This window comes from Pinus tabuliformis, chromosome 4_1, assembly GCF_031772625.1.
Source record: "Pinus tabuliformis cultivar Carrire ecotype Pingquan chromosome 4_1, CPIR1, whole genome shotgun sequence".
Classification (NCBI taxonomy): domain Eukaryota; kingdom Viridiplantae; phylum Streptophyta; class Pinopsida; order Pinales; family Pinaceae; genus Pinus; species Pinus tabuliformis.
In genome coordinates this window covers 75,706,107-75,722,524 of record NC_142303.1, presented here as the reverse complement: position 1 = coordinate 75,722,524, position 16,418 = coordinate 75,706,107, and positions in this window count along the sequence as shown.

Here is a 16,418-nt window from a genome sequence, read left to right as displayed (position 1 = left end):
AAGTTGGACAAGTGCTCAATGACATTAATGGTAGGGGCATCCATTTTTCTTCTTCGTGGATGCTTTAAGCACTTCTCCTTAATCAACTTATTGTAAATGGGGACATATTTTATTGCCTCGAGAAGGGGGATCTTTACACATAGATTTTTCAATTCTCCCAGAAGTTCAGTTTCTTTTGGGGCATGCTGGAGTGGTTGGGCTAATCTCTCAGGAAAGGGTGGATTTACTTTAAGGTTGCTTTCCTCCCTTTCTTCCTCATCCTCCCTATGTGGAGAGGGAGGTTGGTTATTCGGGGGAATTCTCCCAGATCTTAGGTTGATCTCGTGGATTTCTAAAACATAAGATGGGTATGATGTCTCTCCATTGTATACTTGTTGAACTTGCCTATTGTTTGGGTTTGTATTTGGTTGGGTAGCCATTTGGGGTTGCTTGAGTGGAGCAAAGTGTAGGAGTTGTGGTTGGGTAGGTGGTGGAGGCAATAGAGCTGGAGCATTGTTGTATTGGGGCCTCCACCCCTGGAGTGGTGGACTCCATTGAGGTTGTGGTGGAGCGTAAGGTTGAAATGACTGGCTGGCTGGCTGAGAATGATACTGAGATGTATAGGAGCAAGGAGGGGGTGTAGATCAGGAAGGATAAATAGGGGGTCCCCAAGAAGGTATATCTGTGGTTTGGTTGGGGCTGTAATATGCATGGGATGACCCTTCCTTACCTTGCTGGTATGGTCTAGGACCAAGAGGTCTCCTTTGGTTGATGTAGAAAAGCTACTCAGTGACCCCTTCAGCTCCTTGATATATAGCTTTGAGTTTGGGTAAAGAAGGGCACTTACCTGTGGAGTGGTTTTCTTCACAGACCTAGAAAATTTCAATACAGTTTAATGGACATTCGTTCCTAGGATGCCTCCTGGTGCATCTAGGACAAAAGATGGCCAAGGCTCTCTCTACTTCCTCTTGCTTCCTTTTGATATTATGGTGTCCAATTGCAAGGCAAGGGTTTGTAACATCTCACTTTTGAAATCTTCCAACATATTTCCAATTTCACCCTTGATGGATGAGTTGGAAGATGATGTACTGGCCATAGGTTGACTACACCTACCCTTTTTCCTGGTTGCCCTAGAATGGTTTCTCCAAAATGGATTTTGGATAGACTCCTAAGTCTAATTGTTCATCATAGAGGAAAAATGAAAGTACATGGAAGTTCTTGGAATTAGCCCCATTGCAGAGATTGTCTCATTCTGAATCTACTGCAACTTGAATGGGCAAAAATGGACTTAGGATGCAAAAGTTATGGCAGAAAGAAGATGCGCTTGCTTATTTGGAAAAAGAGGAAAAACTTAAAAAAAATGGCCGAAAAGGCTTTACGAAGAAAATTACATTGGAGAAGGTCCAAGGCAGACTTAAGCAGAAAGGGGAAGCACCCCCGATCACCGAATCCTGACATATCGGGTCGGAGGCGGGCATAGGCATATAATATGAGCAAAAGACTTGGGCTGATGCGACATTGCGATTGCCGATCAGTGGATCGGCATCGGCGAGGGCATGGAACATAAGGAAAGGACTAGGCCGATGCGATATTGCGATCGCCGATATCGGCGGATCGCAATCGGCGATGCCATATGGAAAGACCCCGGGCCCATGCGATACGCGATTGCGATCAATCGCATCGCAATATTGCGTCAGAGTCATACGACAGAGTGGGGCCACACACACACACACACACACACACACACATATATATATATATATATATATATATATATCTATATATATATATATATGCGCTGATGCGATGCGACCAGACCTGAAAGGGTTATGGATTCCGCTGCATAGGTATTTAAAGTCCACCATAAAGCCCTTCGTTGGATTTTCAAAGGTTTTAATGTATTTTTCAAATACAAAGGGAAAACCACGAAATGGGCATTTGCGACATGCGATAGCAATTTAAAAGGTGGACTCGATGGAATATAAGGTGGGATTCTATAATTTTTGAAATCCAGAAATTCAGATTTTTCTGTGTATTAATGTTTTTTGGTGTAAAAACTGAAATACAAAGGAATGACGCCCGAAGCAATATTACGGACCGGAAGGGGAATTCTAAGCCCGATTGCATAGATTTTGAGTTCCGTAAAGGCGGATTTCGGGCGGGCCTCAAGCGGTAAATGGTTTTGGGCTTGCTCCGCCCGATCCCATAGACTGGTCGACACGTGGCTGGCAGAGGAGAGAGGAAAACTTCCTTTTTGGGCGGGTAACCTTCGTACTCCTAAGCCACCTGAAATTGCATGATGACTGTTGGATCGGAGAACACCCAGATCGACGATGGAGATTATGACAGCAGCCAAAGGTAGACCCGATATGGTTATAGAGCGGATTTAAGGGATTTTCAAGTCCGATAAAAGGTGTTTATGTAGATTTTTCAGCATTTTCGGTGTATTTCTCTGTGTAAACATAGAAATGATATCTTTGGAATTTCAACGTGCCAGTGGCCTTTTTCATTGCAAAACAGGTGGCCACCATACCTTGGGATGTTAGCAATGATTATTAAATGCTCCAGAAGGAAGATGAAGGGACAGCGACTAGGAGCCAGAGAGCTCGAGAGCTGAAACAAACATACAAGCACTGATAGGATTAAAAGCCATTCAATGACAGAGACAGAGGGGTTACTGAGTCTGAGTCTGAGAGCACGATTAAGAGGCATAAGCAGGCAACACAGAGAGCTGAAGGGGCGAGAAAGCCTAAGAGTGCGATTGACAGGCAACAAAGCTGCAACAAGGTCGCTGGAAGGTTGCCGAGGATTGCTTGGAGGTCAAGCGGATCACAGAGGCATGCAGAGGCCGAGAGACAGAGCCGAGAAGCCAGAGCCAAAGAGTCGAGAGCCTAAGAGCCAGCGCGAGAGCCTAAGAGCCAAAGCCAGAGCAAGAAGGCCGAGAGCTTCAGAGCTGGGGATAGAATGGCATTCTAAACCCATTGTTTTTGTGTTAAACCGTGGAGTTGAGCCAGAGAGCTTGTAAAAAGATTGCTACCATAATCCCAGAGAGCCTAGTTGAGTTGACTAGAGCTCAAGGAGATGTAGCCCAAGAGTTTTGGGTGAACTCCTCATTAAATTGCTGTCTTATGTGTGTTGTTTTATTGCTGCATTATATCTGCTGCTTTAGTTGCTGTTATATCAGTTCAAGAAAATAGACTTAAAACACATAAACAATCAACAATAAACATAAGCATACACCTTATTTCAAGTACATATGCAATTCTGCATTGGTTAATCATAAAGACTTGGGAATATTTAAGCTTTGGAAGTGGGAGAGGTCCTTGTAAGTTAGACAAGGAACCTAAGTGCCCCATTTTTAGATTAGCTGATATCGGAGCCTAAGTTTGGTTAACCCCACCTTCAAAGAAGGTTATATTAGAATTCTGATTGATAGAGCAAAGATTACTTGTCTAAAAGGTGTTTAAATAGTTAGAGGTTGATTGTATGCTTGTTTGCAGACTGACTATTTTTTTATTTGCAGAGGTGAAGGGAAAGCTATTGATAGCTCGGTCCAGGAAGGACAAGAAGGAAGAAGGGCTGAAGGAATTCTTCTATCCCAAAGGACCTCAAGGCAGTCCTTAAAGCACAAGAGGTTTGTTGCAAAAGGTTGCTTAAATAAGCTCTTAATTAATCTTGTTTGGAGTTCTTTTGTTCATTGGTATAATGACAACTTCTACAAGTGAATCCTCAAATTCCTCCTTCATCACAAGACTCTATGATGGAGATTTGAAACAAGTTTTGTTCATCATGATGGACAAGGTGAGAGAAATGTATGAGGATGGAAGGAAGAGCAACATACTTAGAGAGAAATTGAATTCCATTAGGGAAGAGAAGCAGTTGCTTTCCGACAGACTGCAGGAAATGGAGAGGCAACTTCATATTGCAAATATGAACCTGAAAAGGATGCATGAGTTGGAGTCGCAGCTCTTTGTTTCCAAAGAAGCCTTGGTCAAGTATCAGCTTGAAGAAGAGGTAAACCGCTCCAGTTTGTCTTCAAATTCTTCTAAGAACACTTATATTGTTTCTTTTGAAAAACATACTAGAGGCATAGGTTCCAAGCTAATGTCCAAGACGGGCTACGAAGGAAAGGGCTTGGGAAAGCATACACAAAGTATCATTGAACCAATAATGGTTGAGTAAAGGCCTAGGTATTTGGGTCTTGGCTATGTACAAGCTTATGGAGAAAGTTCCAAAGCTGCCATGAAGACCATTAAAATAGCTCCAAGAAGGAGTTGCATTGCAGGAAAGGAACCAGAGAGTTGTGGAAACTCTAAAAGCCTTGAAGAGATTGATGGTGTTCCAAATGGAGCTACTTCTTCACTCAATTCACCTCCTCGTGAAGGCAATAAAGGTGAAAGAGTCAGGTATAAATCTAGTTCTAAACACATTCCTTTTGATTTTGCAAAGCATGGCAAATTTCCACATAAGCATGGGAAAAGAATTGCATGTTCCTTTTGTGGTTTGGGTAACCATCATGCTTCTAGATGTTGGAAGAGAATGGTCACATACAAGAAAATTCTGAAGGAAAATAAGCAAAAAGCCAAAGGTACATTGGACAGGGAAAATCATACTGTCAAGAGGATGCACATCTGTTGCACTTACTGCCATAAGCAAGGGCACCTTGCTGAAAGGTGTTGGACTCTGAATCCAACAATGCTTCCACAAAAGCTGAAGAAAGTGGAAAGAGAAGATGGAAGAAATGGAAATGAAGTTTCCATGAATGAAGTGTCTCAGGATGATTAACATGTTGATATTGATGTGTAGACAAAGGAAAGACCTTGGAACTGGATTGTTAAGAAATGGCTAGAGTTATTTTCCAATTAAGGTTGCATGTCTATTGATGCATCTATTTGCATTTCTTTGTTGATGAGATGCAAGTAGTAGGTTCTACCAAGAAGGTGAATGGAAAAAGGGTTGAGTAGGATACTCACTTTGTTTCTGCAACATTATATTTCATTTCAACTTCGAAAGTACAATGTGCTTAAGTGAAAGTTGAAGGATGAAATGCATGCATGAGCATGAGATGCATGAACACAGGGATGCTGATGTTTTCCTTGTATTTGAACATGTATGTGTAATTAACTTGAAGGGTTGATTGCTTTGTTGTAAACATGCATGTAATGCAATATTAACTTGGAGAAAGTTGAATTGGTCTCCAAGATGGAGATAGTGATGAAGTGTTTCATCTTTTGAAAAGAGTCCTAATGGTCTTTTTCCACATGCTTGACTTGAAGAGTCATTTGTTTAAAGGCATGTTTTGTGGGCTTGTTATCTAGTCCATTATTTGTATGTAGATGTAAGACATGGAGGTGTTCACAAGTTGTGAAGTCTATTTCTTTTGTTGAAGCAGGAGTTTAGGCCATCCAGCTATTGTCTATATTTCTGTTGTTGTTAACACTTGTTGTTGACAGCTTTTCAAATAGGTACAAATGAGAGTTTTGTGGAGTAGGTATACTTCACATTTGCTTGAGCCACCTTGGATCAATGGTCAAGGCAAAGAATTTCAAACCACCTTCTGTGACCATTTCAGCAGAAACTCTACAAGAAGGCAAGGAGGAAGACAGTTCTTCCCAGGAAGACCAGCCCATCCAGAAGGGAAGTGGTCAGAAAACTTTAGTTCAGAGGCACTATGCAAGGAAAGTGTAGGGAGGCTGAAAGAAGAGGGTGAGTCACTCTCATTTACTGTTTAGACTAGTATATCAGTCTTTTGGAGACCAAAAGTTCTTTTAGTGGGAAGGCATGATCCAAAATGGATTTTGGATAGACTCCTAAGTCTAAGTGTTCCTCACAGAGGAAAAATGAAAGTCCAAGGAAGTTCCTAGAATTAGCCCCATTGTAGAGATCGTCTCATTCTAAATCTACTACAACTTGAATGGGCAAAAATGGACTTAGGATGCAAAAGTTATGGCAGAAAGAAGATGCCCTTGCTTATTTGGAAAAAGAGGCAAATCTTCAAAAAAATGGCCTAAAAGGCTTTATGAAGAAAATCGTATCGGAGGAGGTCCAAGGTGGACATAAGCGGAATGGGGAAGCACCCCCGATCGTCGATCCCTGACATATTAGGTTGGAGGCGGGCATAGGCATATAATATGAGAAAAAGACGCAGGCTGATGCGACACTACGGTCGCCGATTGGCGGATCGGCATTGGTGAGGGCATGGAACATAAGGAAAGGACCGAGATGATGCGATGTCACGATTGCCGTTATCGGTGAATCACAATCGGTGATGGCATATGGAAAGACCCTGGGCCCATGCGATACGCGATTGCGATCAATCGCATCGGAATATCACGTCAGAGTCATATGACGAGTGGGGCCACACACACACACACACACACACACAGATATATATATATATATGCGTCGATGCAATGCGATCGGACCCGAAAGGGTTATGGATTCCGCTGCATAGGTATTTAAAGTCCACCATAAAACCCTTCATTGGATTTTCAAAGGTTTTAATGTATTTTTCAAATACAAAGGGAAAACCATGGAATGGGGATTTGCAACATGCGATAGCGATTTAAAAGGTACACCTCCCCAATACAAGGCGGGATTCTATAATTTTTGAAATCTGGAAATTCAGATTTTTCTGTGTATTAACGTTTTTCGATGTAAAAACCGAAATACAAAGGAACAACGCCTGAAGCGATATTACAGACCCGAAGGGGAATTCTAAGCCCGATTGCATAGATTTTGAGTTCTGTAAAGGCAGATTTTGGGCGGGCCTCTAGTGGTAAATGGTTTTGGGCTTGCTTTGCTTGATCCCATAGATTGGTTGACACGTGGCTGGCAGAGGAGAGAGGAAAACCAACTTTTCGGGCGGGTAACCTCCATACACCTAAGATGCCTGAAATTACATCATGACCATTGGATTGGAGAACACCCAAATCAACGGTGGAGATTATGACAGCAGCCAAAGGTAGACCCGATATGGTTATAGAGTGGATTTAAGGGATTTTCAAGTTCGATAAAAGGTGTTTATGCAGATTTTTCAGCGTTTCCAGTGTATTTCTCTGTGTAAATAGAGAAATGATATCTTTGGGATTTCAATGCACTAGTGGCCTTTTCCGTTGAAAAACAGGTGGCCACCATACCTCAGGACGTTAGCAATGATGGTTAAACGCTCCAGAAGGAAGATGAAGGGACAATGACCGGGAGCTAGAGAGCCTGAGAGCTTAAACGAACAGACAAGCGCTGATAGGCTTAAAAGTCATTCAATGACAGAGACAGAGGGGTTGCTGAGTCTGAGAGCATGATTAAGAGGCATAAGCAGGCAACACAGAGAGCTGAAGGGGCGAGAAAGCCTGAGAGTGCGATTGACAAGCCGCAACGCTGCAACAAGGTTGCTGGAAGGTTGCCGAGGATCGCTTGGAGGTCAAGCGGATCACAGAGGCATGCAAAGGCCGAGAGATAGAGCCGAGAGCCTAAGAACCAGCATGAGAGCCTAAGAGCCAAAGCCAGAGCAAGAAGGTCGAGAGCTTAAGCGCTGGGGATAGAATGGCATTCTAAACCCATTGTTTCTATGTTAAACCGTGGAGTTGAGCCAGAGAGCTTGTAAAAAGATTGCTGCCATAATCCCAGAGAGCCTGATCGAGTTGAATAGAGCTCAAGGAGATGTATCCAAAGAGTTTTGGGTGAACTCCTCATTAAATTGCTATCTTATGTGTGTTGTTTAATTGCTGCATTATATTTGCTACTTTAGTTGCTGTTATATCAGTTCAAGCAAATAGACTTAAAACACATAAACAATCAACAATAAACATAAGCATACACCTTATTTTAAGCACATATTCAATTCCGCATTGGTTAATCATAAGGACTTGGGAACATTTAAGCTTTGGAAGTGGGAGAGGTCCTTGTAAGTTAGACAAGGAACGTAAGTGCCCCATTTTAAGATCAATTGACTACTCCTACCCTTTTTCCTGGTTTCCCTAGAATGGTTTCTAAAGACAATCTTGATATCCTCATAGGTTAATTGGTAGATATCTCCTCCTGCTAACAAATGTAAGGTATACAGAATATCTTCCCTTACTCCTCTGAGCTGGACCAGCTTTAGTGACTCAGGGTCAAATGTGCACCTAGCCCTTTTGTAACTGAGATGGAATATTTCTTCATAGTCTTCTAAGGATTCATCCTGGCCCATGGTCATCTTGAAAATTTCTTCTTTAGTATCCTTTGACCTACAGTAGTCCCGATATTTGTTGTTAAAAGCTTGCTGCATCTGAGCCCAAGTGGTGATGTTATCTCCAGGTAAACCCATGAACCAGCACAATGCTGCATCCTTGAGGGTAGATGGAAACAATTTTAACTTTTTCTCATCATCTGTATAGTCATAGGTTCAACATATAACAAAAAACTCAAATAGGAAAGTGTCGGGGTCCTCTGTGGTCAGGCCATGGAAATGAGGTAGGGTAGAGGGGCTTATGTTCTTCATCTTGTTGTCCCCATTGGTGTCCCCATGGGGAAGGCATCCTCAAATCTCTCTCTATTCCCTCTTTCATTTCGGTTTTTAGCCATTGGTTCAGTAGGAATGGGTTCCTCTTCTTCTTCTTCCCATGTAGGGTTGCTCACCTAAAGGTTCCTCTAGTTCACAACCACCAAAGAAGAGAGAAGGTTCGTTATTGGATGCAGTGGGAGTATTTGGCAAGAATTTCCCTAAATTGTCCCTATTCCTACGAGGCATGAAAGGAAATTTTTTTGGGTTGGCTTTTATAAGATTTTTTTTTAAGCTAGAAAGTACTTTGCAGAAATGAAATTGCTGATTGAATGAAAACTACTAACAAAAAAAAACTACTTACTGAATTGAGACTCTACTTGCAGAATGGAAAGGAAAGCAGATAATGACAACTGAAATAAAGGAATCTACTAGATTGCTTTTGTAGAAATAAACTAATGGCAGAAAATTGGAGACTAGAAATAGAAGAAAAGAATGTAGTAATCACATTCTACTCAAACACCTCCCCAACAACGACGCCAAAATGTGATGAGCACCAGTATTGTAGCAAGGATGCTGCAATTTTTGGGCTACCAGATTTATTTATCAACCCAGGGTTCGTACAAACTTGGAGGTGACAGTGCTATATGCACAAGTAAAAGTGAAGGTCATGCCTATTGTCACTTTTCATCCGGCGAGAGACCCTAGGGGTTCCAAGCTAGACTTATATAGAGTCAAAAGAAGCTTGATTCTTTGATGGAAGAAGAGAAAATTTATTCTAAGAGAGCTACTCTACTGCAGTAATGAGGAAAACAACAACATGTAATGCTAAATCACACCATATCCTAATTAACCATTTAAACAGCTATGCTAAGTAGAATTGCTAAATCAACACTAACCTAATGCTTCTATCTAAGTTACAGAAGTAAAGAGCATCAAACCATACTAATGTGTGAGTAAGAAAACTAAACTAAATATGTTTTCACTTTTTTGGTTTTCTTTGGTAAAATCAAGCATGCAATTTAATTGTTCTTGTGGATGTGACAGGTGGATGGAAGGTCATTGAGGATGGCTAGAAGGTTTAGGGAGTGTTTGGATGGTGTGGAAGGGTCCTATGAGGCTTTTTGTGACTCCCTAGAGGTTCCCCATCAATTTGGCCTCAAAACAGGTTGTTTTAGGAAAACCTACAGGATGTACTAGAAACCTATAGGATGATCATGTAGGAATCACAGGAAACCTACAAGATACAACTGAGAGCTAATTGTGAGGTGTTGGGAAGTTTGGAAAGGGTGTGTGATGAGTGGGATAGGGTGTTAGGTCTAGGAACACTCATGAGTCAATATCCAAGAGAAGAGATCGCTAGATTCACACAATGTGTCTAGGGGAATTTCAATAAAAAAAGGACAAAAAAACTAGTGAGGGATGGTGGAACAAGAGATGGTTGAGGTGGAAAATGGATGCTAGTGATGAAGTCTATACCTCCTCCTGAAGTACCATCAATGCTTAAAACGTGTGTGTTTTCCAAGAACTATGCAACAAGATACATTCTCATAAACTAGAAAATCATGAATCAATTGCCCATATTATGCATGAAGAAAGTGCTGAAGGGAATGAGAACATGAGTGAGATATTATTGTAGAAAGAGAGTGATGGAAAAATATGATAATGAAATGAACCAAGTATTGAATCAAGATAACAAACTCCAAAGCTCATGCAAGAACTAGAAATCTGTGTTTTTGGGGTTGCTGAAGGGTCTCTTCCTCAAGTCATGGTCCCAGAGGGAGGAGGTGAGGTCGAGACACTTGCTGAAAACCTTACGGTGATCTTTTTCTCCTTGCTAACCTACTAATTGAAAGAAGGCACAAATGGAAGAAAACTAAAATACAACCAATCTACTCTACATTGCTGTAATGGAAATGCAGCTACTTATGCAAATGAACAATTAAACCATGAATCTATGCTAGCATACATGTACAATAAAGAGGACCTTGGATATTAGGGTTGGGCCCTAACCCAAGAGCTTCAACCCTCTAAGTTAGCTCAGTGCTAGCTCAAAACAAAACTCATTCTTATTATCAAAACCATGGATTACATCAAAAACTGTCACAAGTCTTGCAGCTCGAAAATAGAGCAGAGTTTTACAATCCAAAAATCCCAATCCTACTGAGGTCATAGGCCTCTCTACTTATACATCTGAAGTCTCCAATGACTTCCTTAAAATTAGGGAGGCTTGACTCCCAAACTCGAGATAAACTAGTGCTTTGTCTTTCACTTGCTTGATTGCCTTCTAGTCCTCACGATTTGGCTGTTTGCACTCCGAGCTGATGGAGGAATATTCGAATGGAGGGGTAGTAAATGAGGAGATTTACCTCCTATAATTCCTCTTCCTTGTCTCATTCAAGTTTTGACCAAGGTTTTTGCCAAAATTTCTTGCTTTTATCCTTTAATCCTGCATTAAATGCACATTAGACCACAAAGAAAAATATCCAACTCTAACTCATCTCATAAACAAAATATAATCAAAAGTATGCAATAAGTTGTGAGAATAGTTGGTTTGTAAGCTAGGAGGTGAATTAAGGCCCATATAATTACCCAATGATGAGGCTCATCAATGCTGCAACTCAAAAGTATTGTTCTGCAAGACATTTGAGATTTTGTAAGGACCAAGCCATAAAGAATCAAATTTTGAATGCTTACCTAGATCTTGGTGCTGTACATCCCACTTCAACACCAGATCTCCAATCTGAAATCTTCTTTTTTAGTTCTTTTATCAAAGACTTCCTTCACAGCTTGCTGATATTTTCTTACCAAATCATATTGTTGTTCTCTCTTTTGCTTCACTTCTATGATCTGATACATTCTTCTAGTCATGTCATTGTTGCAACTTCATGATATTGCAGTAGTTTGGCTACAAGAATAGCTAATTGGACTGGAAAAACAACATCAATCCCATAAACCATCTAAAAAGGTGATGTAATAGACTTTTTGATTGTCACCCTATCAACCTATAAAGCAACTTTGAGTTTTGAGTCCCAAGCTTTCTTGTTTTGCTCCAGTAACTTGGTGATGATTCTTACCAAAATTTTATTAGATGATTCAGCTAAACCATTCCCTTGTGGATAGTAAGCTGTAGAATGAGTAAGATGAATACCATATTCAAAGAAATTTATTATTGGTGTGGCTTTAAAAGAAGCCGCAATATCTGCTACTAGTCTTGATGGACATCCAAGTCTGGTTATAATTCCTTCCAGAAAGTTAATGATAACTTTATGAGTGGCATTCCTAGTAGGTATTGCTTCGATCCATTTGGTGAAGTAATCAGTAGCAACAAGAATCCAACGATGTTGCCCACTTTAAGTTGGATGAATTTCACCAATGAAATCTAATCCCCACTGTTGGAAAGGTGCAAAAACAATTATGGGCTTGAAAGGTAAAGACTTCAAATTCTTTTTAGGAGTGAACCTTTGAAATTTTTCACATGTTCTCACCTCAACACATACATCAGAAAATAAGCTAGGCCAAAAATAGCCAGCTCTCAATATTTTGTATGCAGTAGTTCTCCAAGAATGATGACCTCCACAAACACTACTATGCATTTCAAATATGACCTTTTTGGATTCCTCTGGGTCAATGCATCTCAACAAAACTCCTATAGGATATTTCCAATACAAACAGTTACCCTTGATGCGATACTTCATGGTTTTCAACTTCAAAGATCTCACTCTTCTTTTATCATAATCTGGAGGAGGTTTGATATATTTTAGAAAATAAATAACATCTTTGTACCAGCTACACTCAGCAAGCTTTGAATCTACTGTCATATTGTCAACATGTTTTAAAATTTTCCCTTCTAGATTATCATCCATGAAATTCAAACACAACACTTTACAATTTTCTTCAGCAAGTAGTTTAGCTAATCCTTGACCTTTGATTAGTTCAATGGGCTTTATCTCTAAATAAAATTCAAGAACTTTAGTCACCCATTTACTTCTCTTTCCATCAATATCAGGCTGAACCAGTATCTCTCTAACAACAGATGAATGGACATAAGCTATCACTTGAGCATGCAGAATATAAACTCTAAAAGCTTTCAGAGCTTTAAATAATGCATAAGCATACTTTTCCAACATTTCATACTTTAATTCTCCATCTCTAAGAGCTCTGCTGAAAAATGCTATGGGCGCTTCTTTATTTTATGAATATTTTTGTAACAAAACAATAACAACGATGTCTTGAGAAGAAAATGAGAAGATTAAGAAAGGTTTTGAATATTCAGGACTTACCAATTGAGGTGATTCAATGATAGCCTTTTTGATAAGCTCAAAAGAATTTCTAGATTCAACTGTCCACTTGACTTCTTTGTCCTTCCTTAGCATACAAGTAATATGTTTCACCATTTCAGCCAAATTTGGGATGAATCTTCTAAGAAAATTGATCTTACCAAGGAATGATTGAATCTGTTTCTTGGATCTTGGAAGTGTTAAATCTTGAATTTCAATCACTCTTTTTGGATCAATCCTCACTCCATTTTTAGAAACTATGTGACCCAACATCTTACCTTCTTTGAGAGAAAAATGAGACTTCTTCGGATTCAAGGATATACCATATTTTCTGCATTTAACAAATACTTGTCTTAAGTGCTGAAGGTGTTCTTGATCTGAAGTTGAAAAAATAGTAATGTCATCCAAATATATGTCCAAGAACTTGTCCTTTTCTCCAATGAATACAAATTCCATAGCACGTTGGAAAGTAGCTCCAGCATTCATGAGCCCAAACGACATCTTTGGATACATTAATGTACCCCAAGGAGTAGTGAATGTTGTCTTCTCTCGATCTTCTGACCAAACACATATTTGATTATACCCGGAAAAACCATCTAACATGGAAATTCTGTCTGACCTAGTTACCTTTTGAAGAATATGCTCCATCTTCGGCAATGGATAGTTATCTTTCTTGGAGATTTTGTTAAGATTTTTGAAATCCACACACAATGTGATTTCACCACTTTTATTTCTTATTGGCACTATATTGGCAACCCAATATGAGTATCTCAATTGAATAATGATTTTAGTATCCAACAATTTCTTCACTTCCTTTTCCATCACTGGTAGCAATAATGGATTGATTTGCCGTAACTTTTGCCAAAAAGGTTTAGTACCATATTTCAGTGGTATTCTATGCTCAATGATAGATGTATCATATGTCTTAAGATCTTCATATTTCCAGGAAAAAACATCAACAAATTCACAAAACAGCTTGTGATATTCCATCTTTCTTTCATCTAGTAAATCTTTTGACAACTTCACATACCTTGGTTCTTGTGCTGTACCCAAGTTGTAATCTTCCAATTCAACATCTTATTTGGCTAACTGTGCCTTGACTGCAACATCATTCTGATAAAAAAGTTTCTCAAGTGGAATTAACCCCTTAGGAATATGATTGGTAGGCAGCGGTATGATAGGCCGATCATCAATTTGTTTTTTTATATTTCTAGAATCTTGATGATCAACATCAACTTGTGGTAGGTCTTCTTATTTATCAATATTTAGAACAACAAACTCTTCAACAACTTCAATGAATTTTCTGATCTCTTGGTCATCTTAAAAAACTTTCCAATGCTTAACATTATCAGGAATGTTAGGTCTAACCTAACTTCAACTTCATATTTCAACTTTATAGGCATTGGAATTTTGAATGAGATGGCTGAAATAGAGAGTGAATTGGCTATAATATTACTTTCTCTTGGAACAAAAGAAATGTTAAAGGCCAAGAAGGAGTCTTCTACAATGTCCCATACTACATTCTGGTAATCTCTGAGTGTAGGATGCTTAGTTTGATAAACATTTTTTATTTGATGAATAATAAGTTCAACATCTCCAAAAACAATTTTTTTTGATATATTCATATCTTTTTCCTTTTTAAACTAATTAACCGAGCTTCATATTCAACCACATTATTAGTTGTCTCAAATTCAAGTTTGAAAGAAAAAGTGAAACTTTCCTTCAAAGGAGAAATAAGAACAATCCCTACACCAACACCTTCTTTGCAACATGAGACATCCAAAAACATTTGCCATACCTTCAATCCTTCATGACTGATTTGATTTTCAATGGGCTTTAAAATCTGAAATTTTCTGTAGGCATGGCAAAGTCATCAATATGTAGAATGCTTGAACCTACTCCAGTTGTTCTAGCATATATCCGATGATTAGTAGGGTATTTGCTGTCACTAATGATATATGCCAGTTGAGCTTCTCTGTAAAGTTTTCTTTGTTCTCCTCCAAAAATAGGAACAATAGCATAAGTTAAGTCCATTTGCAAGGTTCCTCCCAACCTTTTAATCCATGATCTAGAAAGTAACATACCAAACCTGGGAGGGATATCAACTATAACAATATCCATTACCATCCCTCTCATAGGTAACTGAAAAAGAATTACTACAAGGTATTTGATGACACCAAGGCATTGGATTTTCTGAGAATCAAAAGAATAGAGATCTTGGTACTCTCTAGTTATCTCAAGACCTAGTTCATCCATAACTACCTTGGGAATTAAATTATGTGAAGCTCCAGAGTCCATAAGACAAATTTTTAGGGTCTTTTCATGAATATTCAAAGATAGATAGAAGGGAGAGGTAGATTCATCTTTGTCTTCTACCAATGGACCTGAAATAACAGTGGGCTTATCATCTTGAAGGTTAACAAAATCAGAGATTACTTCAGTAGGTGAAGACTGAATTTTTTTCATAAAATTATTTTTGAAATATGAATTTTTCATGAGTTCTACAAGGGGAACAGGAATCTTGATTTTCTGAATCTCATTTTCAAAATTGAAGGTAGAGTGTGGCTTGTGAGCAATTTTTAGCTCAAGTGAAGGAAAATCAGACACTACCAGAATTTCTGGTTTGTTAGGTTCAGTCACTTGTTTCTCTACTGGAAAATCAGATGCTATCGGAATTTCTGGTCTGCTAGATTTTTTCTCTGAAATTTTAACTGCATCTTTATTCTTCTTTGGCTATGCAACAAGCTTGGAAGTGTCATCAGATTTATTTGATCTGAGATTGTATCTGATTTGATGATCTGCTACAATCATGGAATGATTATGACTCACTTCATTATTCTGAGTATATTACATGAAGTATTCATACTTTGCTTGTGTAAGATGAATCATCCCTTCTTTGTCTCTAAGACAATTTATATCAACACCTCTTTCCAACCCTTCAACTTCTTCTTCATCTTCAAATATAACATTCTGCAAAGGAGGCTGCACCTTTTTATCCTCAACATCTCTTCTTCTCTCTGCAAAATTTGAGGAGCATTAGGTTGTAGTTTTAACCCATACAAAAACTACCTGCATACGAATTCTAAAACATAGAAAATAAACAATGCGAGAGCATAACACATAAAACACATATACACAGAGAATTTCCCCTGGATCCCAAAACCGAGACTACTAGCTTGATTTTTCATTTTGTTCCTTTCCATGTTACAATACATATTTATACATGCCAAAGCATCCAATACCATGGACCGAAAACCATCGCGTCTAAAACCATGTGCAAAAAACCATGCACAAAACCATAGGTAGGTCTGCCCAACCTAATATAGGGTCCAAAAATAATTTTCCTAGGGCGCTTCCCTAGACCCCGTAGAGGGAGGCTACCCGCCCCCCCCCTCAAACCCCCCAGACAGAGGGGGTTGCTGCCCCCCCTCTGACCTCCTGGTTCACTACGAGGGCTAGTCATGGAAAGAATATAACACAACCTAGCATTCTCCCACTTGTTGTTTTCTTTCCATAGGGGACCACAAGAGAGATTAGTCATTTATCCAGCCCTGCAATGCCCATTGTTTCTCTACACCAAGAGAAATTCTCAGAGCTCACATATTTCGTCAATGCATTTGCAATATTTTTCAAAGTGTCCACCTTTACCAACAACACCTTTTTGTCTTCCACTATATCCC